This window comes from Ambystoma mexicanum, chromosome 10 (genome assembly GCF_040938575.1).
Source record: "Ambystoma mexicanum isolate Mex_15411 chromosome 10, UKY_AmexF1_1, whole genome shotgun sequence".
Classification (NCBI taxonomy): domain Eukaryota; kingdom Metazoa; phylum Chordata; class Amphibia; order Caudata; family Ambystomatidae; genus Ambystoma; species Ambystoma mexicanum.
In genome coordinates, this window is record NC_090932.1 from 1,535,859,068 (window position 1) to 1,535,883,807 (window position 24,740).

At 50.5% G+C, this 24,740-nt stretch overlaps 7 non-coding genes across 7 annotated transcripts; all 7 read right to left on the reverse strand.

The window, feature by feature from the left end:
* Nucleotides 1–645: 645 nt before the first annotated feature.
* LOC138496725 (U4 spliceosomal RNA) lies at nucleotides 646–786 on the reverse strand. Its single transcript, XR_011278210.1, has one exon. It is a non-coding gene; the product is annotated as a U4 spliceosomal RNA (small nuclear RNA).
* A 3,508-nt stretch (nucleotides 787–4,294) lies between these two features.
* LOC138496671 (U4 spliceosomal RNA) lies at nucleotides 4,295–4,435 on the reverse strand. Its single transcript, XR_011278161.1, has one exon. It is a non-coding gene; the product is annotated as a U4 spliceosomal RNA (small nuclear RNA).
* A 3,508-nt stretch (nucleotides 4,436–7,943) lies between these two features.
* LOC138496797 (U4 spliceosomal RNA) lies at nucleotides 7,944–8,084 on the reverse strand. Its single transcript, XR_011278276.1, has one exon. It is a non-coding gene; the product is annotated as a U4 spliceosomal RNA (small nuclear RNA).
* Nucleotides 8,085–11,592: 3,508 nt separating this feature from the next.
* Nucleotides 11,593–11,733, reverse strand: LOC138496771 (U4 spliceosomal RNA). Its single transcript, XR_011278252.1, has one exon. It is a non-coding gene; the product is annotated as a U4 spliceosomal RNA (small nuclear RNA).
* Nucleotides 11,734–15,241: 3,508 nt separating this feature from the next.
* Nucleotides 15,242–15,382, reverse strand: LOC138496726 (U4 spliceosomal RNA). Its single transcript, XR_011278211.1, has one exon. It is a non-coding gene; the product is annotated as a U4 spliceosomal RNA (small nuclear RNA).
* A 3,508-nt stretch (nucleotides 15,383–18,890) lies between these two features.
* LOC138496368 (U4 spliceosomal RNA) lies at nucleotides 18,891–19,031 on the reverse strand. Its single transcript, XR_011277886.1, has one exon. It is a non-coding gene; the product is annotated as a U4 spliceosomal RNA (small nuclear RNA).
* A 3,508-nt stretch (nucleotides 19,032–22,539) lies between these two features.
* On the reverse strand, nucleotides 22,540–22,680 carry LOC138496369 (U4 spliceosomal RNA). Its single transcript, XR_011277887.1, has one exon. It is a non-coding gene; the product is annotated as a U4 spliceosomal RNA (small nuclear RNA).
* Between the last annotated feature and the right edge of the window lie 2,060 nt (nucleotides 22,681–24,740).

The window sequence follows — 24,740 nt, forward strand, 5'->3', positions numbered from 1 at the left end:
GTTCCGTCCACTGTTCGGACCCCTTCCGGTGTACTAGAGGTGTGGGACTGATTGATGGTCTAGAAAGCGATATTCCTCCCTGGACCACTAGTGCCCCGGAAGTTGATTCGTCACACCAAGAGAGGTCGGGTTGTTGACTCCACGTGAATATGTGTCTATAGAATGCATGGGGACAGAAATGCCCTTTTGCCTCTCTTGGGAAGACTGAGATGGTGAGCGAAGGCCAAAGGTAAAGCGACCCCTCTGCTGCGGTTGGCTTCAGTGGCAGCCAGACCTCCCTGAGTAACCATCCAACAATCTGATGACTTTCGCAAGAGCAGATGTGGCAAAGAGGATCGAAGGCAGACAGGTCACTGTCTGCTAGGTTCTGAAAGCATCATGGTTTTCATGTCGTGAGATCAGGAAGGCAGCGAGACAACTGAGGCGCTTAATGCACCTGCTGCATGGTCACGGTTCCATAGACTTCGCTGCGCCGCTTGGAGTTTACGAATGCGCTAGCTTCTGGAAGTAAACCCCTTTGTTGAGGGTAGGCCACGAGAGAACAAAGAATAGAAGGGATGGGTTCCGAAAAACACACCCCTCTTGCTAGGTCTTCTCCAGTGGAGTAAAAGCGTCATTGTCTCCTTTTCAAACAAATCGGTTCAGCCTCCGTAGAGACTGTCAAAAATTACCAATTCCAGCTATATTTCAAGCTGTCATGGCGGGGTATTGGGTAAAGTTTTCAATAAGCAATAATCGCGCCTCGATTAAACCTCATGAGCTACGATACTGCCACTGCGCAAAGCTAAAGCACCTGACCCAGAGGCCCGTGCGCCCCGGGAATGGATTCCCATTTAACTTGCACTGATCCCAGCAAGCTCCATCCTGAGCATCCTTTGTCAAACTCATAAAACCGCCTGGATTCCAGTGCCGAGATTTGTTGAAGTGAACACCTGTATCATCTTGCGCTCACCAAACTGACAGCAAATATAGTAGCAAGGTATGCATAGGATTCTGGGAGTAAACATGCAAATGAGCAGGCTGCTACCTGTGCGCTCTTTCCCTGAGCATGATCGGTGGCCTGTTGGCAAGTGACCCCGCCCTCCTGAGAGATTATTGGGCAGGCCGCTGCCAAGGCAACATGGGAGAGGCTTGAGAATGCAAAGAGCCATTGGAGGATTGCACAGGAGCGAGGACAGCATCGAGAAATGGGCTCCTTTGGGGACAGGTGAAGTGATGCTCCACCAGGACGACCAGCTGTTTCTGCAGTGCAGCCAGGACATTGACAAGAAGTGAATCAATTTGTCTCTGAGCGTTCCAACTGTTGACCAAACCATTACAATTTCGATACATTTCCATGCCATCACATACCTACCTGTTTGTGATAATTGCACTTGTCCTTGAAAATAGACCCGATTTTGCAGGGGACTCTGGGAAAAGTGAAAAGGTCCTATGTAATTCACGTCTTGTACCCTGTCTCATAGGGCGGACCCTGCAATTCTACTTCCACTCCACTGCCAAAAATGAAGCGGCCTTGCCCTGTTCAGGCTTTTTGCTGTAGCCCCTGGGCCTTTGCAGAGCCATCTGCTTAGTGTGGCTCTGCCACTGAGGTCAGAAGAGAACATTTAGCCTGAGAAACGGCTGTCTGTGTGTGCAGCTTGGAGAAGACACTGTTGCCATGGGAAAGACATGCCTGTTTGCTGTGCAAATGAAGTGCAGACACAGACAGAAGAGACCACTTGACTGGTAGGAATTGAAGAACCTGACCAAGAGTGAGGAATTAGACCATCCGCACGGGGAGTGTGCGCTCCGCCTGGGCTGGTTTGATACTTTTAAAAAAGAAATGGAATGTTGGTAGGTAAACCTCCTGGAAATGTGTGGGGCTATCCCGCACACATTTCCCAATGGACACTGCACAACAAACACATAGTCAAGTGCACTCTGGGGGACACAGTCTACCGGTGCGGTCCTCCTGTCACATTTAGCTGCAATGTGACAGCCATGGGTACATCAAAGCATCTCTGAAGGGGGAAGGCAACGCCTTCCTCCGGCCCTGGTCAGCCTACTTAAAATAGCAAAGGCTCCATCGATATGCCCTGCCTATTGTTAGGTTCTCTCTGATGGCAGCGCATACTGATGAGAGTTAAGTGAAGCAGGCCTGCCAAGAGGCCTGTTCACAGAACTAACACAGGGCAGGAAACCCCAACACCTTTTTCATATGCAATGTGTCAGCTTGAAGCTAGCTCCCACCCCTCTGTATGAAGGCCATTGAATGTCATGTGTGGAACAACTGTTTACAGTAGGCAACCGCTGCAGGGCCACCCCCTTTCAGAGGGAAGATATATGTGATTTGATGCAGACAGTCTGTTCTCGAGCTCAATTAACCAGAGAGCCACTTTGATCCACAGGAGACAGGAAGATGGGTGCGGCTTAGTAGTACATGTTGTCACCCCTTACCTTTCCTGTTGCAAAGCACTCTGGTCATGACCTTACGCATGACAGAAGATTGGTGGTGGGGACCCAGGATTGGGTCTTTAAGGTAGGCTTAGCATGCTCCAATCACTGGGGCCCATTTGGCTTTAAAAGAGGGCTGAGCCCCTCACTGAGCAGATCATCCGACGACTTCAAAAGGAGTACGAAGAAGGACTCATTCGGACCCTCGGTGATGGTACAGTCTGCCTCACGGCTTCCGCCAGTGAAGGAAGTCCAGGATTTCCAAGAGGGAAGCAAAATACCTCCCAAAACATCTCCCAGGGAACAGAGGGAGATACCCGACTCAGAGGATCCATCAAGCAGCACCAGAACCGGTACCCAGCCAGCACACAGCGTGCCCTGCTAGGTTAAGCCAGCAAGCTTCCTAGGTGGGAAGTGCCAGAGAGTCTCTGAACAAAGGACAAGGCCGTTGCCGGCAAACACTCTTCTCAGCTTTGGGTCGGCCGCCTTAAACGTCGACCCAAGCATTGAGAAGAAGCTCGGAGGAGTGCCACAACAAGCATCAACCAGCGTCCATCTTTTAAGGACTTTTTCGAAGCAGTCGAGCTCTCAAACTGCGACCGGCTGCACCACTGTGGCTGTTCTCACGCTGCAGTCACTAAAGCCGTCTGAGAACCCTCGACCAGCGTTCCAGATCCACCAACCAGCACACAGACAACGATTCTTCACCCCGAGCCGCCGGGTAGGGCAGCCTGCAGCCGTCCGCCCAGCCTCGCTTACCAAACTGCCTGCCAACTGATATCCGCATCTGTCGTCCCTCTTGAACTCTGTCGCCGGAGCTACAAAGCATGCTGGAAGCCACTCGATGCTGTCGAGTACCAAGATCATCTCAAACACCAGTTACATTGTGGTTCTGTCCCCCTGGTCCTTCTCCGAAGGCCCTTAGTGACATTTACGACCTCTTGCTCCCTTGCTGCTGCAACCAAATAACCTTGAACAGTTCAGACTGATTGCTTTACCGACTGCACTCCTGTCAGTATCCAGAGTGCATCCCTCTCCTTTGTGAAACTGTCTGTCCCCTGTTTTCCTTTATAGGGTGGGTTGTATTTTGTAGTGTGTTAGAAATGTCTGTTGTATTAATACTAAAGTAGATATTTGTATACAACCTTGACTGGACAGTCCCTTTTATCAGTGGGTCACAATTGTTTTTTCGCTCTGTTGCAACTAACCAGCCTGACGTTCCGTCCACTGTTCGGACCCCTTCCGGTGTACTAGAGGTGTGGGACTGATTGATGGTCTAGAAAGCGATATTCCTCCCTGGACCACTAGTGCCACGGAAGTTGATTCGTCACACCAAGAGAGGTCGGGTTGTTGACTCCACGTGAATATGTGTCTATAGAATGCATGGGGACAGAAATGCCCTTTTGCCTCTCTTGGGAAGACTGAGATGGTGAGCGAAGGCCAAAGGTAAAGCGACCCCTCTGCTGCGGTTGGCTTCAGTGGCAGCCAGACCTCCCTGAGTAACCATCCAACAATCTGATGACTTTCGCAAGAGCAGATGTGGCAAAGAGGATCGAAGGCAGACAGGTCACTGTCTGCTAGGTTCTGAAAGCTCATGGTTTTCATGTCGTGAGATCAGGAAGGCAGCGAGACAACTGAGGCGCTTAATGCACCTGCTGCATGGTCACGGTTCCATAGACTTCGCTGCGCCGCTTGGAGTTTACGAATGCGCTAGCTTCTGGAAGTAAACCCCTTTGTTGAGGGTAGGCCACGAGAGAACAAAGAATAGAAGGGATGGGTTCCGAAAAACACACCCCTCTTGCTAGGTCTTCTCCAGTGGAGTAAAAGCGTCATTGTCTCCTTTTCAAACAAATCGGTTCAGCCTCCGTAGAGACTGTCAAAAATTACCAATTCCAGCTATATTTCAAGCTGTCATGGCGGGGTATTGGGTAAAGATTTCAATAAGCAATAATCGCGCCTCGGTTAAACCTCATGAGCTACGATACTGCCACTGCGCAAAGCTAAAGCACCTGACCCAGAGGCCCGTGCGCCCCGGGAATGGATTCCCATTTAACTTGCACTGATCCCAGCAAGCTCCATCCTGAGCATCCTTTGTCAAACTCATAAAACCGCCTGGATTCCAGTGCCGAGATTTGTTGAGGTGAACACCTGTATCATCTTGCGCTCACCAAACTGACAGCAAATATAGTAGCAAGGTATGCATAGGATTCTGGGAGTAAACATGCAAATGAGCAGGCTGCTACCTGTGCGCTCTTTCCCTTAGCATGATCGGTGGCCTGTTGGCAAGTGACCCCGCCCTCCTGAGAGATTATTGGGTAGGCCGCTGCCAAGGCAACATGGGAGAGGCTTGAGAATGCAAAGAGCCATTGGAGGATTGCACAGGAGCGAGGACAGCATCGAGAAATGGGCTCCTTTGGGGACAGGTGAAGTGATGCTCCACCAGGACGACCAGCTGTTTCTGCAGTGCAGCCAGGACATTGACAAGAAGTGAATCAATTTGTCTCTGAGCGTTCCAACTGTTGACCAAACCATTACAATTTCGATACATTTCCATGCCATCACATACCTACCTGTTTGTGATAATTGCACTTGTCCTTGAAAATAGACCCGATTTTGCAGGGGACTCTGGGAAAAGTGAAAAGGTCCTATGTAATTCACGTCTTGTACCCTGTCTCATAGGGCGGACCCTGCAATTCTACTTCCACTCCACTGCCAAAAATGAAGCGGCCTTGCCCTGTTCAGGCTTTTTGCTGTAGCCCCTGGGCCTTTGCAGAGCCATCTGCTTAGCGTGGCTCTGCCACTGAGGTCAGAAGAGAACATTTAGCCTGAGAAACGGCTGTCTGTGTGTGCAGCTTGGAGAAGACACTGTTGCCATGGGAAAGACATGCCTGTTTGCTGTGCAAATGAAGTGCAGACACAGACAGAAGAGACCACTTGACTGGTAGGAATTGAAGAACCTGACCAAGAGTGAGGAATTAGACCATCCGCACGGGGAGTGTGCGCTCCGCCTGGGCTGGTTTGATACTTTTAAAAATGAAATGGAATGTTGGTAGGTAAACCTCCTGGAAATGTGTGGGGCTATTCCGCACACATTTCCCAATGGACACTGCACAACAAACACATAGTCAAGTGCACTCTGGGGGACACAGTCTACCGGTGCGGTCCTCCTGTCACATTTAGCTGCAATGTGACAGCCATGGGTACATCAAAGCATCTCTGAAGGGGGAAGGCAACGCCTTCCTCCGGCCCTGGTCAGCCTACTTAAAATAGCAAAGGCTCCATCGATATGCCCTGCCTATTGTTAGGTTCTCTCTGATGGCAGCGAATACTGATGAGAGTTAAGTAAAGCAGGCCTGCCAAGAGGCCTGTTCACAGAACTAACACAGGGCAGGAAACCCCAACACCTTTTTCATATGCAATGTGTCAGCTTGAAGCTAGCTCCCACCCCTCTGTATGAAGGCCATTGAATGTCATGTGTGGAACAACTGTTTACAGTAGGCAACCGCTGCAGGGCCACCCCCTTTCAGAGGGAAGATATATGTGATTTGATGCAGACAGTCTGTTCTCGAGCTCAATTAACCAGAGAGCCACTTTGATCCACAGGAGACAGGAAGATGGGTGCGGCTTAGTAGTACATGTTGTCACCCCTTACCTTTCCTGTTGCAAAGCACTCTGGTCATGACCTTACGCATGACAGAAGATTGGTGGTGGGGACCCAGGATTGGGTCTTTAAGGTAGGCTTAGCATGCTCCAATCACTGGGGCCCATTTGGCTTTAAAAGAGGGCTGAGCCCCTCACTAAGCAGATCATCCGACGACTTCAAAAGGAGTACGAAGAAGGACTCATTCGGACCCTCGGTGATGGTACAGTCTGCCTCACGGCTTCCGCCAGTGAAGGAAGTCCAGGATTTCCAAGAGGGAAGCAAAATACCTCCCAAAACATCTCCCAGGGAACAGAGGGAGATACCCGACTCAGAGGATCCATCAAGCAGCACCAGAACCGGTACCCAGCCAGCACACAGCGTGCCCTGCTAGGTTAAGCCAGCAAGCTTCCTAGGTGGGAAGTGCCAGAGAGTCTCTGAACAAAGGACAAGGCCGTTGCCGGCAAACACTCTTCTCAGCTTTGGGTCGGCCGCCTTAAACGTCGACCCAAGCATTGAGAAGAAGCTCGGAGGAGTGCCACAACAAGCATCAACCAGCGTCCATCTTTTAAGGACTTTTTCGAAGCAGTCGAGCTCTCAAACTGCGACCGGCTGCACCACTGTGGCTGTTCTCACGCTGCAGTCACTAAAGCCGTCTGAGAACCCTCGACCAGCGTTCCAGATCCACCAACCAGCACACAGACAACGATTCTTCACCCCGAGCCGCCGGGTAGGGCAGCCTGCAGCCGTCCGCCCAGCCTCGCTTACCAAACTGCCTGCCAACTGATATCCGCATCTGTCGTCCCTCTTGAACTCTGTCGCCGGAGCTACAAAGCATGCTGGAAGCCACTCGATGCTGTCGAGTACCAAGATCATCTCAAACACCAGTTACATTGTGGTTCTGTCCCCCTGGTCCTTCTCCGAAGGCCCTTAGTGACATTTACGACCTCTTGCTCCCTTGCTGCTGCAACCAAATAACCTTGAACAGTTCAGACTGATTGCTTTACCGACTGCACTCCTGTCAGTATCCAGAGTGCATCCCTCTCCTTTGTGAAACTGTCTGTCCCCTGTTTTCCTTTATAGGGTGGGTTGTATTTTGTAGTGTGTTAGAACTGTCTGTTGTATTAATACTAAAGTAGATATTTGTATACAACCTTGACTGGACAGTCCCTTTTATCAGTGGGTCACAATTGTTTTTTCGCTCTGTTGCAACTAACCAGCCTGACGTTCCGTCCACTGTTCGGACCCCTTCCGGTGTACTAGAGGTGTGGGACTGATTGATGGTCTAGAAAGCGATATTCCTCCCTGGACCACTAGTGCCCCGGAAGTTGATTCGTCACACCAAGAGAGGTCGGGTTGTTGACTCCACGTGAATATGTGTCTATAGAATGCATGGGGACAGAAATGCCCTTTTGCCTCTCTTGGGAAGACTGAGATGGTGAGCGAAGGCCAAAGGTAAAGCGACCCCTCTGCTGCGGTTGGCTTCAGTGGCAGCCAGACCTCCCTGAGTAACCATCCAACAATCTGATGACTTTCGCAAGAGCAGATGTGGCAAAGAGGATCGAAGGCAGACAGGTCACTGTCTGCTAGGTTCTGAAAGCTCATGGTTTTCATGTCGTGAGATCAGGAAGGCAGCGAGACAACTGAGGCGCTTAATGCACCTGCTGCATGGTCACGGTTCCATAGACTTCGCTGCGCCGCTTGGAGTTTACGAATGCGCTAGCTTCTGGAAGTAAACCCCTTTGTTGAGGGTAGGCCACGAGAGAACAAAGAATAGAAGGGATGGGTTCCGAAAAACACACCCCTCTTGCTAGGTCTTCTCCAGTGGAGTAAAAGCGTCATTGTCTCCTTTTCAAACAAATCGGTTCAGCCTCCGTAGAGACTGTCAAAAATTACCAATTCCAGCTATATTTCAAGCTGTCATGGCGGGGTATTGGGTAAAGTTTTCAATAATCAATAATCGCGCCTCGGTTAAACCTCATGAGCTACGATACTAACACTGCGCAAAGCTAAAGCACCTGACCCAGAGGCCCGTGCGCCCCGGGAATGGATTCCCATATAACTTGCACTGATCCCAGCAAGCTCCATCCTGAGCATCCTTTGTCAAACTCATAAAACCGCCTGGATTCCAGTGCCGAGATTTGTTGAGGTGAACACCTGTATCATCTTGCGCTCACCAAACTGACAGCAAATATAGCAGCAAGGTATGCATAGGATTCTGGGAGTAAACATGCAAATGAGCAGGCTGCTACCTGTGCGCTCTTTCCCTTAGCATGATAGGTGGCCTGTTGGCAAGTGACCCCGCCCTCCTGAGAGATTATTGTGCAGGCCGCTGCCAAGGCAACATGGGAGAGGCTTGAGAATGCAAAGAGCCATTGGAGGATTGCACAGGAGCGAGGACAGCATCGAGAAATGGGCTCCTTTGGGGACAGGTGAAGTGATGCTCCACCAGGACGACCAGCTGTTTCTGCAGTGCAGCCAGGACATTGACAAGAAGTGAATCAATTTGTCTCTGAGCGTTCCAACTGTTGACCAAACCATTACAATTTCGATACATTTCCATGCCATCACATACCTACCTGTTTGTGATAATTGCACTTGTCCTTGAAAATAGACCCGATTTTGCAGGGGACTCTGGGAAAAGTGAAAAGGTCCTATGTAATTCACGTCTTGTACCCTGTCTCATAGGGCGGACCCTGCAATTCTACTTCCACTCCACTGCCAAAAATGAAGCGGCCTTGCCCTGTTCAGGCTTTTTGCTGTAGCCCCTGGGCCTTTGCAGAGCCATCTGCTTAGTGTGGCTCTGCCACTGAGGTCAGAAGAGAACATTTAGCCTGAGAAACGGCTGTCTGTGTGTGCAGCTTGGAGAAGACACTGTTGCCATGGGAAAGACATGCCTGTTTGCTGTGCAAATGAAGTGCAGACACAGACAGAAGAGACCACTTGACTGGTAGGAATTGAAGAACCTGACCAAGAGTGAGGAATTAGACCATCCGCACGGGGAGTGTGCGCTCCGCCTGGGCTGGTTTGATACTTTTAAAAAAGAAATGGAATGTTGGTAGGTAAACCTCCTGGAAATGTGTGAGGCTATTCCGCACACATTTCCCAATGGACACTGCACAACAAACACATAGTCAAGTGCACTCTGGGGGACACAGTCTACCGGTGCGGTCCTCCTGTCACATTTAGCTGCAATGTGACAGCCATGGGTACATCAAAGCATCTCTGAAGGGGGAAGGCAACGCCTTCCTCCGGCCCTGGTCAGCCTACTTAAAATAGCAAAGGCTCCATCGATATGCCCTGCCTATTGTTATGTTCTCTCTGATGGCAGCGCATACTGATGAGAGTTAAGTGAAGCAGGCCTGCCAAGAGGCCTGTTCACAGAACTAACACAGGGCAGGAAACCCCAACACCTTTTTCATATGCAATGTGTCAGCTTGAAGCTAGCTCCCACCCCTCTGTATGAAGGCCATTGAATGTCATGTGTGGAACAACTGTTTACAGTAGGCAACCGCTGCAGGGCCACCCCCTTTCAGAGGGAAGATATATGTGATTTGATGCAGACAGTCTGTTCTCGAGCTCAATTAACCAGAGAGCCACTTTGATCCACAGGAGACAGGAAGATGGGTGCGGCTTAGTAGTACATGTTGTCACCCCTTACCTTTCCTGTTGCAAAGCACTCTGGTCATGACCTTACGCATGACAGAAGATTGGTGGTGGGGACCCAGGATTGGGTCTTTAAGGTAGGCTTAGCATGCTCCAATCACTGGGGCCCATTTGGCTTTAAAAGAGGGCTGAGCCCCTCACTGAGCAGATCATCCGACGACTTCAAAAGGAGTACGAAGAAGGACTCATTCGGACCCTCGGTGATGGTACAGTCTGCCTCACGGCTTCCGCCAGTGAAGGAAGTCCAGGATTTCCAAGAGGGAAGCAAAATACCTCCCAAAACATCTCCCAGGGAACAGAGGGAGATACCCGACTCAGAGGATCCATCAAGCAGCACCAGAACCGGTACCCAGCCAGCACACAGCGTGCCCTGCTAGGTTAAGCCAGCAAGCTTCCTAGGTGGGAAGTGCCAGAGAGTCTCTGAACAAAGGACAAGGCCGTTGCCGGCAAACACTCTTCTCAGCTTTGGGTCGGCCGCCTTAAACGTCGACCCAAGCATTGAGAAGAAGCTCGGAGGAGTGCCACAACAAGCATCAACCAGCGTCCATCTTTTAAGGACTTTTTCGAAGCAGTCGAGCTCTCAAACTGCGACCGGCTGCACCACTGTGGCTGTTCTCACGCTGCAGTCACTAAAGCCGTCTGAGAACCCTCGACCAGCGTTCCAGATCCACCAACCAGCACACAGACAACGATTCTTCACCCCGAGCCGCCGGGTAGGGCAGCCTGCAGCCGTCCGCCCAGCCTCGCTTACCAAACTGCCTGCCAACTGATATCCGCATCTGTCGTCCCTCTTGAACTCTGTCGCCGGAGCTACAAAGCATGCTGGAAGCCACTCGATGCTGTCGAGTACCAAGATCATCTCAAACACCAGTTACATTGTGGTTCTGTCCCCCTGGTCCTTCTCCGAAGGCCCTTAGTGACATTTACGACCTCTTGCTCCCTTGCTGCTGCAAACAAATAACCTTGAACAGTTCAGACTGATTGCTTTACCGACTGCACTCCTGTCAGTATCCAGAGTGCATCCCTCTCCTTTGTGAAACTGTCTGTCCCCTGTTTTCCTTTATAGGGTGGGTTGTATTTTGTAGTGTGTTAGAACTGTCTGTTGTATTAATACTAAAGTAGATATTTGTATACAACCTTGACTGGACAGTCCCTTTTATCAGTGGGTCACAATTGTTTTTTCGCTCTGTTGCAACTAACCAGCCTGACGTTCCGTCCACTGTTCGGACCCCTTCCGGTGTACTAGAGGTGTGGGACTGATTGATGGTCTAGAAAGCGATATTCCTCCCTGGACCACTAGTGCCCCGGAAGTTGATTCGTCACACCAAGAGAGGTCGGGTTGTTGACTCCACGTGAATATGTGTCTATAGAATGCATGGGGACAGAAATGCCCTTTTGCCTCTCTTGGGAAGACTGAGATGGTGAGCGAAGGCCAAAGGTAAAGCGACCCCTCTGCTGCGGTTGGCTTCAGTGGCAGCCAGACCTCCCTGAGTAACCATCCAACAATCTGATGACTTTCGCAAGAGCAGATGTGGCAAAGAGGATCGAAGGCAGACAGGTCACTGTCTGCTAGGTTCTGAAAGCTCATGGTTTTCATGTCGTGAGATCAGGAAGGCAGCGAGACAACTGAGGCGCTTAATGCACCTGCTGCATGGTCACGGTTCCATAGACTTCGCTGCGCCGCTTGGAGTTTACGAATGCGCTAGCTTCTGGAAGTAAACCCCTTTGTTGAGGGTAGGCCACGAGAGAACAAAGAATAGAAGGGATGGGTTCCGAAAAACACACCCCTCTTGCTAGGTCTTCTCCAGTGGAGTAAAAGCGTCATTGTCTCCTTTTCAAACAAATCGGTTCAGCCTCCGTAGAGACTGTCAAAAATTACCAATTCCAGCTATATTTCAAGCTGTCATGGCGGGGTATTGGGTAAAGTTTTCAATAAACAATAATCGCGCCTCGGTTAAACCTCATGAGCTACGATACTGCCACTGCGTAAAGCTAAAGCACCTGACCCAGAGGCCCGTGCGCCCCGGGAATGGATTCCCATTTAACTTGCACTGATCCCAGCAAGCTCCATCCTGAGCATCCTTTGTCAAACTCATAAAACCGCCTGGATTCCAGTGCCGAGATTTGTTGAGGTGAACACCTGTATCATCTTGCGCTCACCAAACTGACAGCAAATATAGTAGCAAGGTATGCATAGGATTCTGGGAGTAAACATGCAAATGAGCAGGCTGCTACCTGTGCGCTCTTTCCCTTAGCATGATCGGTGGCCTGTTGGCAAGTGACCCCGCCCTCCTGAGAGATTATTGGGCAGGCCGCTGCCAAGGCAACATGGGAGAGGCTTGAGAATGCAAAGAGCCATTGGAGGATTGCACAGGAGCGAGGACAGCATCGAGAAATGGGCTCCTTTGGGGACAGGTGAAGTGATGCTCCACCAGGACGACCAGCTGTTTCTGCAGTGCAGCCAGGACATTGACAAGAAGTGAATCAATTTGTCTCTGAGCGTTCCAACTGTTGACCAAACCATTACAATTTCGATACATTTCCATGCCATCACATACCTACCTGTTTGTGATAATTGCACTTGTCCTTGAAAATAGACCCGATTTTGCAGGGGACTCTGGGAAAAGTGAAAAGGTCCTATGTAATTCACGTCTTGTACCCTGTCTCATAGGGCGGACCCTGCAATTCTACTTCCACTCCACTGCCAAAAATGAAGCGGCCTTGCCCTGTTCAGGCTTTTTGCTGTAGCCCCTGGGCCTTTGCAGAGCCATCTGCTTAGCGTGGCTCTGCCACTGAGGTCAGAAGAGAACATTTAGCCTGAGAAACGGCTGTCTGTGTGTGCAGCTTGGAGAAGACACTGTTGCCATGGGAAAGACATGCCTGTTTGCTGTGCAAATGAAGTGCAGACACAGACAGAAGAGACCACTTGACTGGTAGGAATTGAAGAACCTGACCAAGAGTGAGGAATTAGACCATCCGCACGGGGAGTGTGCGCTCCGCCTGGGCTGGTTTGATACTTTTAAAAAAGAAATGGAATGTTGGTAGGTAAACCTCCTGGAAATGTGTGGGGCTATTCCGCACACATTTCCCAATGGACACTGCACAACAAACACATAGTCAAGTGCACTCTGGGGGACACAGTCTACCGGTGCGGTCCTCCTGTCACATTTAGCTGCAATGTGACAGCCATGGGTACATCAAAGCATCTCTGAAGGGGGAAGGCAACGCCTTCCTCCGGCCCTGGTCAGCCTACTTAAAATAGCAAAGGCTCCATCGATATGCCCTGCCTATTGTTAGGTTCTCTCTGATGGCAGCGCATACTGATGAGAGTTAAGTGAAGCAGGCCTGCCAAGAGGCCTGTTCACAGAACTAACACAGGGCAGGAAACCCCAACACCTTTTTCATATGCAATGTGTCAGCTTGAAGCTAGCTCCCACCCCTCTGTATGAAGGCCATTGAATGTCATGTGTGGAACAACTGTTTACAGTAGGCAACCGCTGCAGGGCCACCCCCTTTCAGAGGGAAGATATATGTGATTTGATGCAGACAGTCTGTTCTCGAGCTCAATTAACCAGAGAGCCACTTTGATCCACAGGAGACAGGAAGATGGGTGCGGCTTAGTAGTACATGTTGTCACCCCTTACCTTTCCTGTTGCAAAGCACTCTGGTCATGACCTTACGCATGACAGAAGATTGGTGGTGGGGACCCAGGATTGGGTCTTTAAGGTAGGCTTAGCATGCTCCAATCACTGGGGCCCATTTGGCTTTAAAAGAGGGCTGAGCCCCTCACTGAGCAGATCATCCGACGACTTCAAAAGGAGTACGAAGAAGGACTCATTCGGACCCTCGGTGATGGTACAGTCTGCCTCACGGCTTCCGCCAGTGAAGGAAGTCCAGGATTTCCAAGAGGGAAGCAAAATACCTCCCAAAACATCTCCCAGGGAACAGAGGGAGATACCCGACTCAGAGGATCCATCAAGCAGCACCAGAACCGGTACCCAGCCAGCACACAGCGTGCCCTGCTAGGTTAAGCCAGCAAGCTTCCTAGGTGGGAAGTGCCAGAGAGTCTCTGAACAAAGGACAAGGCCGTTGCCGGCAAACACTCTTCTCAGCTTTGGGTCGGCCGCCTTAAACGTCGACCCAAGCATTGAGAAGAAGCTCGGAGGAGTGCCACAACAAGCATCAACCAGCGTCCATCTTTTAAGGACTTTTTCGAAGCAGTCGAGCTCTCAAACTGCGACCGGCTGCACCACTGTGGCTGTTCTCACGCTGCAGTCACTAAAGCCGTCTGAGAACCCTCGACCAGCGTTCCAGATCCACCAACCAGCACACAGACAACGATTCTTCACCCCGAGCCGCCGGGTAGGGCAGCCTGCAGCCGTCCGCCAGCCTCACTTACCAAACTGCCTGCCAACTGATATCTGCATCTGTCGTCCCTCTTGAACTCTGTCGCCGGAGCTACAAAGCATGCTGGAAGCCACTCGATGCTGTCGAGTACCAAGATCATCTCAAACACCAGTTACATTGTGGTTCTGTCCCCCTGGTCCTTCTCCGAAGGCCCTTAGTGACATTTACGACCTCTTGCTCCCTTGCTGCTGCAACCAAATAACCTTGAACAGTTCAGACTGATTGCTTTACCGACTGCACTCCTGTCAGTATCCAGAGTGCATCCCTCTCCTTTGTGAAACTGTCTGTCCCCTGTTTTCCTTTATAGGGTGGGTTGTATTTTGTAGTGTGTTAGAACTGTCTGTTGTATTAATACTAAAGTAGATATTTGTATACAACCTTGACTGGACAGTCCCTTTTATCAGTGGGTCACAATTGTTTTTTCGCTCTGTTGCAACTAACCAGCCTGACGTTCCGTCCACTGTTCGGACCCCTTCCGGTGTACTAGAGGTGTGGGACTGATTGATGGTCTAGAAAGCGATATTCCTCCCTGGACCACTAGTGCCCCGGAAGTTGATTCGTCACACCAAGAGAGGTCGGGTTGTTGACTCCACGTGAATATGTGTCTATAGAATGCATGGGGACAGAAATGCCCTTTTGCCTCTCTTGGGAAGACTGAGATGGTGAGCGAAGGCCAAAGGTAAAGCGACCCCTCTGCTGCGGTTGGCTTCAGTGGCAGCCAGACCTCCCTGAGTAACCATCCAACAATCTGATGACTTTCGCAAGAGCAGATGTGGCAAAGAGGATCGAAGGCAGACAGGTCACTGTCTGCTAGGTTCTGAAAGCATCATGGTTTTCATGTCGTGAGATCAGGAAGGCAGCGAGACAACTGAGGCGCTTAATGCACCTGCTGCATGGTCACGGTTCCATAGACTTCGCTGCGCCGCTTGGAGTTTACGAATGCGCTAGCTTCTGGAAGTAAACCCCTTTGTTGAGGGTAGGCCACGAGAGAACAAAGAATAGAAGGGATGGGTTCCGAAAAACACACCCCTCTTGCTAGGTCTTCTCCAGTGGAGTAAAAGCGTCATTGTCTCCTTTTCAAACAAATCGGTTCAGCCTCCGTAGAGACTGTCAAAAATTACCAATTCCAGCTATATTTCAAGCTGTCATGGCGGGGTATTGGGTAAAGTTTTCAATAAGCAATAATCGCGCCTCGATTAAACCTCATGAGCTACGATACTGCCACTGCGCAAAGCTAAAGCACCTGACCCAGAGGCCCGTGCGCCCCGGGAATGGATTCCCATTTAACTTGCACTGATCCCAGCAAGCTCCATCCTGAGCATCCTTTGTCAAACTCATAAAACCGCCTGGATTCCAGTGCCGAGATTTGTTGAAGTGAACACCTGTATCATCTTGCGCTCACCAAACTGACAGCAAATATAGTAGCAAGGTATGCATAGGATTCTGGGAGTAAACATGCAAATGAGCAGGCTGCTACCTGTGCGCTCTTTCCCTGAGCATGATCGGTGGCCTGTTGGCAAGTGACCCCGCCCTCCTGAGAGATTATTGGGCAGGCCGCTGCCAAGGCAACATGGGAGAGGCTTGAGAATGCAAAGAGCCATTGGAGGATTGCACAGGAGCGAGGACAGCATCGAGAAATGGGCTCCTTTGGGGACAGGTGAAGTGATGCTCCACCAGGACGACCAGCTGTTTCTGCAGTGCAGCCAGGACATTGACAAGAAGTGAATCAATTTGTCTCTGAGCGTTCCAACTGTTGACCAAACCATTACAATTTCGATACATTTCCATGCCATCACATACCTACCTGTTTGTGATAATTGCACTTGTCCTTGAAAATAGACCCGATTTTGCAGGGGACTCTGGGAAAAGTGAAAAGGTCCTATGTAATTCACGTCTTGTACCCTGTCTCATAGGGCGGACCCTGCAATTCTACTTCCACTCCACTGCCAAAAATGAAGCGGCCTTGCCCTGTTCAGGCTTTTTGCTGTAGCCCCTGGGCCTTTGCAGAGCCATCTGCTTAGTGTGGCTCTGCCACTGAGGTCAGAAGAGAACATTTAGCCTGAGAAACGGCTGTCTGTGTGTGCAGCTTGGAGAAGACACTGTTGCCATGGGAAAGACATGCCTGTTTGCTGTGCAAATGAAGTGCAGACACAGACAGAAGAGACCACTTGACTGGTAGGAATTGAAGAACCTGACCAAGAGTGAGGAATTAGACCATCCGCACGGGGAGTGTGCGCTCCGCCTGGGCTGGTTTGATACTTTTAAAAAAGAAATGGAATGTTGGTAGGTAAACCTCCTGGAAATGTGTGGGGCTATCCCGCACACATTTCCCAATGGACACTGCACAACAAACACATAGTCAAGTAAACTCTGGGGGACACAGTCTACCGGTGCGGTCCTCCTGTCACATTTAGCTGCAATGTGACAGCCATGGGTACATCAAAGCATCTCTGAAGGGGGAAGGCAACGCCTTCCTCCGGCCCTGGTCAGCCTACTTAAAATAGCAAAGGCTCCATCGATATGCCCTGCCTATTGTTAGGTTCTCTCTGATGGCAGCGCATACTGATGAGAGTTAAGTGAAGCAGGCCTGCCAAGAGGCCTGTTCACAGAACTAACACAGGGCAGGAAACCCCAACACCTTTTTCATATGCAATGTGTCAGCTTGAAGCTAGCTCCCACCCCTCTGTATGAAGGCCATTGAATGTCATGTGTGGAACAACTGTTTACAGTAGGCAACCGCTGCAGGGCCACCCCCTTTCAGAGGGAAGATATATGTGATTTGATGCAGACAGTCTGTTCTCGAGCTCAATTAACCAGAGAGCCACTTTGATCCACAGGAGACAGGAAGATGGGTGCGGCTTAGTAGTACATGTTGTCACCCCTTACCTTTCCTGTTGCAAAGCACTCTGGTCATGACCTTACGCATGACAGAAGATTGGTGGTGGGGACCCAGGATTGGGTCTTTAAGGTAGGCTTAGCATGCTCCAATCACTGGGGCCCATTTGGCTTTAAAAGAGGGCTGAGCCCCTCACTGAGCAGATCATCCGACGACTTCAAAAGGAGTACGAAGAAGGACTCATTCGGACCCTCGGTGATGGTACAGTCTGCCTCACGGCTTCCGCCAGTGAAGGAAGTCCAGGATTTCCAAGAGGGAAGCAAAATACCTCCCAAAACATCTCCCAGGGAACAGAGGGAGATACCCGACTCAGAGGATCCATCAAGCAGCACCAGAACCGGTACCCAGCCAGCACACAGCGTGCCCTGCTAGGTTAAGCCAGCAAGCTTCCTAGGTGGGAAGTGCCAGAGAGTCTCTGAACAAAGGACAAGGCCGTTGCCGGCAAACACTCTTCTCAGCTTTGGGTCGGCCGCCTTAAACGTCGACCCAAGCATTGAGAAGAAGCTCGGAGGAGTGCCACAACAAGCATCAACCAGCGTCCATCTTTTAAGGACTTTTTCGAAGCAGTCGAGCTCTCAAACTGCGACCGGCTGCACCACTGTGGCTGTTCTCACGCTGCAGTCACTAAAGCCGTCTGAGAACCCTCGACCAGCGTTCCAGATCCACCAACCAGCACACAGACAACGATTCTTCACCCCGAGCCGCCGGGTAGGGCAGCCTGCAGCCGTCCGCCCAGCCTCGCTTACCAAACTGCCTGCCAACTGATATCCGCATCTGTCGTCCCTCTTGAACTCTGTCGCCGGAGCTACAAAGCATGCTGGAAGCCACTCGATGCTGTCGAGTACCAAGATCATCTCAAACACCAGTTACATTGTGGTTCTGTCCCCCTGGTCCTTCTCCGAAGGCCCTTAGTGACATTTACGACCTCTTGCTCCCTTGCTGCTGCAACCAAATAACCTTGAACAGTTCAGACTGATTGCTTTACCGACTGCACTCCTGTCAGTATCCAGAGTGCATCCCTCTCCTTTGTGAAACTGTCTGTCCCCTGTTTTCCTTTATAGGGTGGGTTGTATTTTGTAGTGTGTTAGAAATGTCTGTTGTATTAATACTAAAGTAGATATTTGTATACAACCTTGACTGGACAGTCCCTTTTATCAGTGGGTCACAATTGTTTTTTCGCTCTGTTGCAACTAACCAGCCTGACGTTCCGTCCACTGTTCGGACCCCTTCCGGTGTACTAGAGGTGTGGGACTGATTGATGGTCTAGAAAGCGATATTCCTCCCTGGACCACTAGTGCCACGGAAGTTGATTCGTCACACCAAGAGAGGTCGGGTTGTTGACTCCACGTGAATATGTGTCTATAGAATGCATGGGGACAGAAATGCCCTTTTGCCTCTCTTGGGAAGACTGAGATGGTGAGCGAAGGCCAAAGGTAAAGCGACCCCTCTGCTGCGGTTGGCTTCAGTGGCAGCCAGACCTCCCTGAGTAACCATCCAACAATCTGATGACTTTCGCAAGAGCAGATGTGGCAAAGAGGATCGAAGGCAGACAGGTCACTGTCTGCTAGGTTCTGAAAGCTCATGGTTTTCATGTCGTGAGATCAGGAAGGCAGCGAGACAACTGAGGCGCTTAATGCACCTGCTGCATGGTCACGGTTCCATAGACTTCGCTGCGCCGCTTGGAGTTTACGAATGCGCTAGCTTCTGGAAGTAAACCCCTTTGTTGAGGGTAGGCCACGAGAGAACAAAGAATAGAAGGGATGGGTTCCGAAAAACACACCCCTCTTGCTAGGTCTTCTCCAGTGGAGTAAAAGCGTCATTGTCTCCTTTTCAAACAAATCGGTTCAGCCTCCGTAGAGACTGTCAAAAATTACCAATTCCAGCTATATTTCAAGCTGTCATGGCGGGGTATTGGGTAAAGTTTTCAATAAGCAATAATCGCGCCTCGGTTAAACCTCATGAGCTACGATACTGCCACTGCGCAAAGCTAAAGCACCTGACCCAGAGGCCCGTGCGCCCCGGGAATGGATTCCCATTTAACTTGCACTGATCCCAGCAAGCTCCATCCTGAGCATCCTTTGTCAAACTCATAAAACCGCCTGGATTCCAGTGCCGAGATTTGTTGAGGTGAACACCTGTATCATCTTGCGCTCACCAAACTGACAGCAAATATAGTAGCAAGGTATGCATAGGATTCTGGGAGTAAACATGCAAATGAGCAGGCTGCTACCTGTGCGCTCTTTCCCTTAGCATGATCGGTGGCCTGTTGGCAAGTGACCCCGCCCTCCTGAGAGATTATTGGGTAGGCCGCTGCCAAGGCAACATGGGAGAGGCTTGAGAATGCAAAGAGCCATTGGAGGATTGCACAGGAGCGAGGACAGCATCGAGAAATGGGCTCCTTTGGGGACAGGTGAAGTGATGCTCCACCAGGACGACCAGCTGTTTCTGCAGTGCAGCCAGGACATTGACAAGAAGTGAATCAATTTGTCTCTGAGCGTTCCAACTGTTGACCAAACCATTACAATTTCGATACATTTCCATGCCATCACATACCTACCTGTTTGTGATAATTGCACTTGTCCTTGAAAATAGACCCGATTTTGCAGGGGACTCTGGGAAAAGTGAAAAGGTCCTATGTAATTCACGTCTTGTACCCTGTCTCATAGGGCGGACCCTGCAATTCTACTTCCACTCCACTGCCAAAAATGAAGCGGCCTTGCCCTGTTCAGGCTTTTTGCTGTAGCCCCTGGGCCTTTGCAGAGCCATCTGCTTAGCGTGGCTCTGCCACTGAGGTCAGAAGAGAACATTTAGCCTGAGAAACGGCTGTCTGTGTGTGCAGCTTGGAGAAGACACTGTTGCCATGGGAAAGACATGCCTGTTTGCTGTGCAAATGAAGTGCAGACACAGACAGAAGAGACCACTTGACTGGTAGGAATTGAAGAACCTGACCAAGAGTGAGGAATTAGACCATCCGCACGGGGAGTGTGCGCTCCGCCTGGGCTGGTTTGATACTTTTAAAAATGAAATGGAATGTTGGTAGGTAAACCTCCTGGAAATGTGTGGGGCTATTCCGCACACATTTCCCAATGGACACTGCACAACAAACACATAGTCAAGTGCACTCTGGGGGACACAGTCTACCGGTGCGGTCCTCCTGTCACATTTAGCTGCAATGTGACAGCCATGGGTACATCAAAGCATCTCTGAAGGGGGAAGGCAACGCCTTCCTCCGGCCCTGGTCAGCCTACTTAAAATAGCAAAGGCTCCATCGATATGCCCTGCCTATTGTTAGGTTCTCTCTGATGGCAGCGAATACTGATGAGAGTTAAGTAAAGCAGGCATGCCAAGAGGCCTGTTCACAGAACTAACACAGGGCAGGAAACCCCAACACCTTTTTCATATGCAATGTGTCAGCTTGAAGCTAGCTCCCACCCCTCTGTATGAAGGCCATTGAATGTCATGTGTGGAACAACTGTTTACAGTAGGCAACCGCTGCAGGGCCACCCCCTTTCAGAGGGAAGATATATGTGATTTGATGCAGACAGTCTGTTCTCGAGCTCAATTAACCAGAGAGCCACTTTGATCCACAGGAGACAGGAAGATGGGTGCGGCTTAGTAGTACATGTTGTCACCCCTTACCTTTCCTGTTGCAAAGCACTCTGGTCATGACCTTACGCATGACAGAAGATTGGTGGTGGGGACCCAGGATTGGGTCTTTAAGGTAGGCTTAGCATGCTCCAATCACTGGGGCCCATTTGGCTTTAAAAGAGGGCTGAGCCCCTCACTAAGCAGATCATCCGACGACTTCAAAAGGAGTACGAAGAAGGACTCATTCGGACCCTCGGTGATGGTACAGTCTGCCTCACGGCTTCCGCCAGTGAAGGAAGTCCAGGATTTCCAAGAGGGAAGCAAAATACCTCCCAAAACATCTCCCAGGGAACAGAGGGAGATACCCGACTCAGAGGATCCATCAAGCAGCACCAGAACCGGTACCCAGCCAGCACACAGCGTGCCCTGCTAGGTTAAGCCAGCAAGCTTCCTAGGTGGGAAGTGCCAGAGAGTCTCTGAACAAAGGACAAGGCCGTTGCCGGCAAACACTCTTCTCAGCTTTGGGTCGGCCGCCTTAAACGTCGACCCAAGCATTGAGAAGAAGCTCGGAGGAGTGCCACAACAAGCATCAACCAGCGTCCATCTTTTAAGGACTTTTTCGAAGCAGTCGAGCTCTCAAACTGCGACCGGCTGCACCACTGTGGCTGTTCTCACGCTGCAGTCACTAAAGCCGTCTGAGAACCCTCGACCAGCGTTCCAGATCCACCAACCAGCACACAGACAACGATTCTTCACCCCGAGCCGCCGGGTAGGGCAGCCTGCAGCCGTTCGCCCAGCCTCGCTTACCAAACTGCCTGCCAACTGATATCCTCATCTGTCGTCCCTCTTGAACTCTGTCGCCGGAGCTACAAAGCATGCTGGAAGCCACTCGATGCTGTCGAGTACCAAGATCATCTCAAACACCAGTTACATTGTGGTTCTGTCCCCCTGGTCCTTCTCCGAAGGCCCTTAGTGACATTTACGACCTCTTGCTCTCTTGCTGCTGCAACCAAATAACCTTGAACAGTTCAGACTGATTGCTTTACCGACTGCACTCCTGTCAGTATCCAGAGTGCATCCCTCTCCTTTGTGAAACTGTCTGTCCCCTGTTTTCCTTTATAGGGTGGGTTGTATTTTGTAGTGTGTTAGAACTGTCTGTTGTATTAATACTAAAGTAGATATTTGTATACAACCTTGACTGGACAGTCCCTTTTATCAGTGGGTCACAATTGTTTTTTCGCTCTGTTGCAACTAACCAGCCTGACGTTCCGTCCACTGTTCGGACCCCTTCCGGTGTACTAGAGGTGTGGGACTGATTGATGGTCTAGAAAGCGATATTCCTCCCTGGACCACTAGTGCCCCGGAAGTTGATTCGTCACACCAAGAGAGGTCGGGTTGTTGACTCCACGTGAATATGTGTCTATAGAATGCATGGGGACAGAAATGCCCTTTTGCCTCTCTTGGGAAGACTGAGATGGTGAGCGAAGGCCAAAGGTAAAGCGACCCCTCTGCTGCGGTTGGCTTCAGTGGCAGCCAGACCTCCCTGAGTAACCATCCAACAATCTGATGACTTTCGCAAGAGCAGATGTGGCAAAGAGGATCGAAGGCAGACAGGTCACTGTCTGCTAGGTTCTGAAAGCTCATGTTTTTCATGTCGTGAGATCAGGAAGGCAGCGAGACAACTGAGGCGCTTAATGCACCTGCTGCATGGTCACGGTTCCATAGACTTCGCTGCGCCGCTTGGAGTTTACGAATGCGCTAGCTTCTGGAAGTAAACCCCTTTGTTGAGAGTAGGCCACGAGAGAACAAAGAATAGAAGGGATGGGTTCCGAAAAACACACCCCTCTTGCTAGGTCTTCTCCAGTGGAGTAAAAGCGTCATTGTCTCCTTTTCAAACAAATCGGTTCAGCCTCCGTAGAGACTGTCAAAAATTACCAATTCCAGCTATATTTCAAGCTGTCATGGCGGGGTATTGGGTAAAGTTTTCAATAAGCAATAATCGCGCCTCGGTTAAACCTCATGAGCTACGATACTGCCACTGCGCAAAGCTAAAGCACCTGACCCAGAGGCCCGTGCGCCCCGGGAATGGATTCCCATTTAACTTGCACTGATCCCAGCAAGCTCCATCCTGAGCATCCTTTGTCAAACTCATAAAACCGCCTGGATTCCAGTGCCGAGATTTGTTGAGGTGAACACCTGTATCATCTTGCGCTCACCAAACTGACAGCAAATATAGTAGCAAGGTATGCATAGGATTCTGGGAGTAAACATGCAAATGAGCAGGCTGCTACCTGTGCGCTCTTTCCCTTAGCATGATCGGTGGCCTGTTGGCAAGTGACCCCGCCCTCCTGAGAGATTATTGGGCAGGCCGCTGCCAAGGCAACATGGGAGAGGCTTGAGAATGCAAAGAGCCATTGGAGGATTGCACAGGAGCGAGGACAGCATCGAGAAATGGGCTCCTTTGGGGACAGGTGAAGTGATGCTCCACCAGGACGACCAGCTGTTTCTGCAGTGCAGCCAGGACATTGACAAGAAGTGAATCAATTTGTCTCTGAGCGTTCCAACTGTTGACCAAACCATTACAATTTCGATACATTTCCATGCCATCACATACCTACCTGTTTGTGATAATTGCACTTGTCCTTGAAAATAGACCCGATTTTGCAGGGGACTCTGGGAAAAGTGAAAAGGTCCTATGTAATTCACGTCTTGTACCCTGTCTCATAGGGCGGACCCTGCAATTCTACTTCCACTCCACTGCCAAAAATGAAGCGGCCTTGCCCTGTTCAGGCTTTTTGCTGTAGCCCCTGGGCCTTTGCAGAGCCATCTGCTTAGTGTGGCTCTGCCACTGAGGTCAGAAGCGAACATTTAGCCTGAGAAACGGCTGTCTGTGTGTGCAGCTTGGAGAAGACACTGTTGCCATGGGAAAGACATGCCTGTTTGCTGTGCAAATGAAGTGCAGACACAGACAGAGGAGACCACTTGACTGGTAGGAATTGAAGAACCTGACCAAGAGTGAGGAATTAGACCATCCGCACGGGGAGTGTGCGCTCCGCCTGGGCTGGTTTGATACTTTTAAAAAAGAAATGGAATGTTGGTAGGTAAACCTCCTGGAAATGTGTGGGGCTATCCCGCACACATTTCCCAATGGACACTGCACAACAAACACATAGTCAAGTGCACTCTGGGGGACACAGTCTACCGGTGCGGTCCTCCTGTCACATTTAGCTGCAATGTGACAGCCATGGGTACATCAAAGCATCTCTGAAGGGGGAAGGCAACGCCTTCCTCCGGCCCTGGTCAGCCTACTTAAAATAGCAAAGGCTCCATCGATATGCCCTGCCTATTGTTAGGTTCTCTCTGATGGCAGCGCATACTGATGAGAGTTAAGTGAAGCAGGCCTGCCAAGAGGCCTGTTCACAGAACTAACACAGGGCAGGAAACCCCAACACCTTTTTCATATGCAATGTGTCAGCTTGAAGCTAGCTCCCACCCCTCTGTATGAAGGCCATTGAATGTCATGTGTGGAACAACTGTTTACAGTAGGCAACCGCTGCAGGGCCACCCCCTTTCAGAGGGAAGATATATGTGATTTGATGCAGACAGTCTGTTCTCGAGCTCAATTAACCAGAGAGCCACTTTGATCCACAGGAGACAGGAAGATGGGTGCGGCTTAGTAGTACATGTTGTCACCCCTTATCTTTCCTGTTGCAAAGCACTCTGGTCATGACCTTACGCATGACAGAAGATTGGTGGTGGGGACCCAGGATTGGGTCTTTAAGGTAGGCTTAGCATGCTCCAATCACTGGGGCCCATTTGGCTTTAAAAGAGGGCTGAGCCCCTCACTGAGCAGATCATCCGACGACTTCAAAAGGAGTACGAAGAAGGACTCATTCGGACCCTCGGTGATGGTACAGTCTGCCTCACGGCTTCCGCCAGTGATTGAAGTCCAGGATTTCCAAGAGGGAAGCAAAATACCTCCCAAAACATCTCCCAGGGAACAGAGGGAGATACCCGACTCAGAGGATCCATCAAGCAGCACCAGAACCGGTACCCAGCCAGCACACAGCGTGCCCTGCTAGGTTAAGCCAGCAAGCTTCCTAGGTGGGA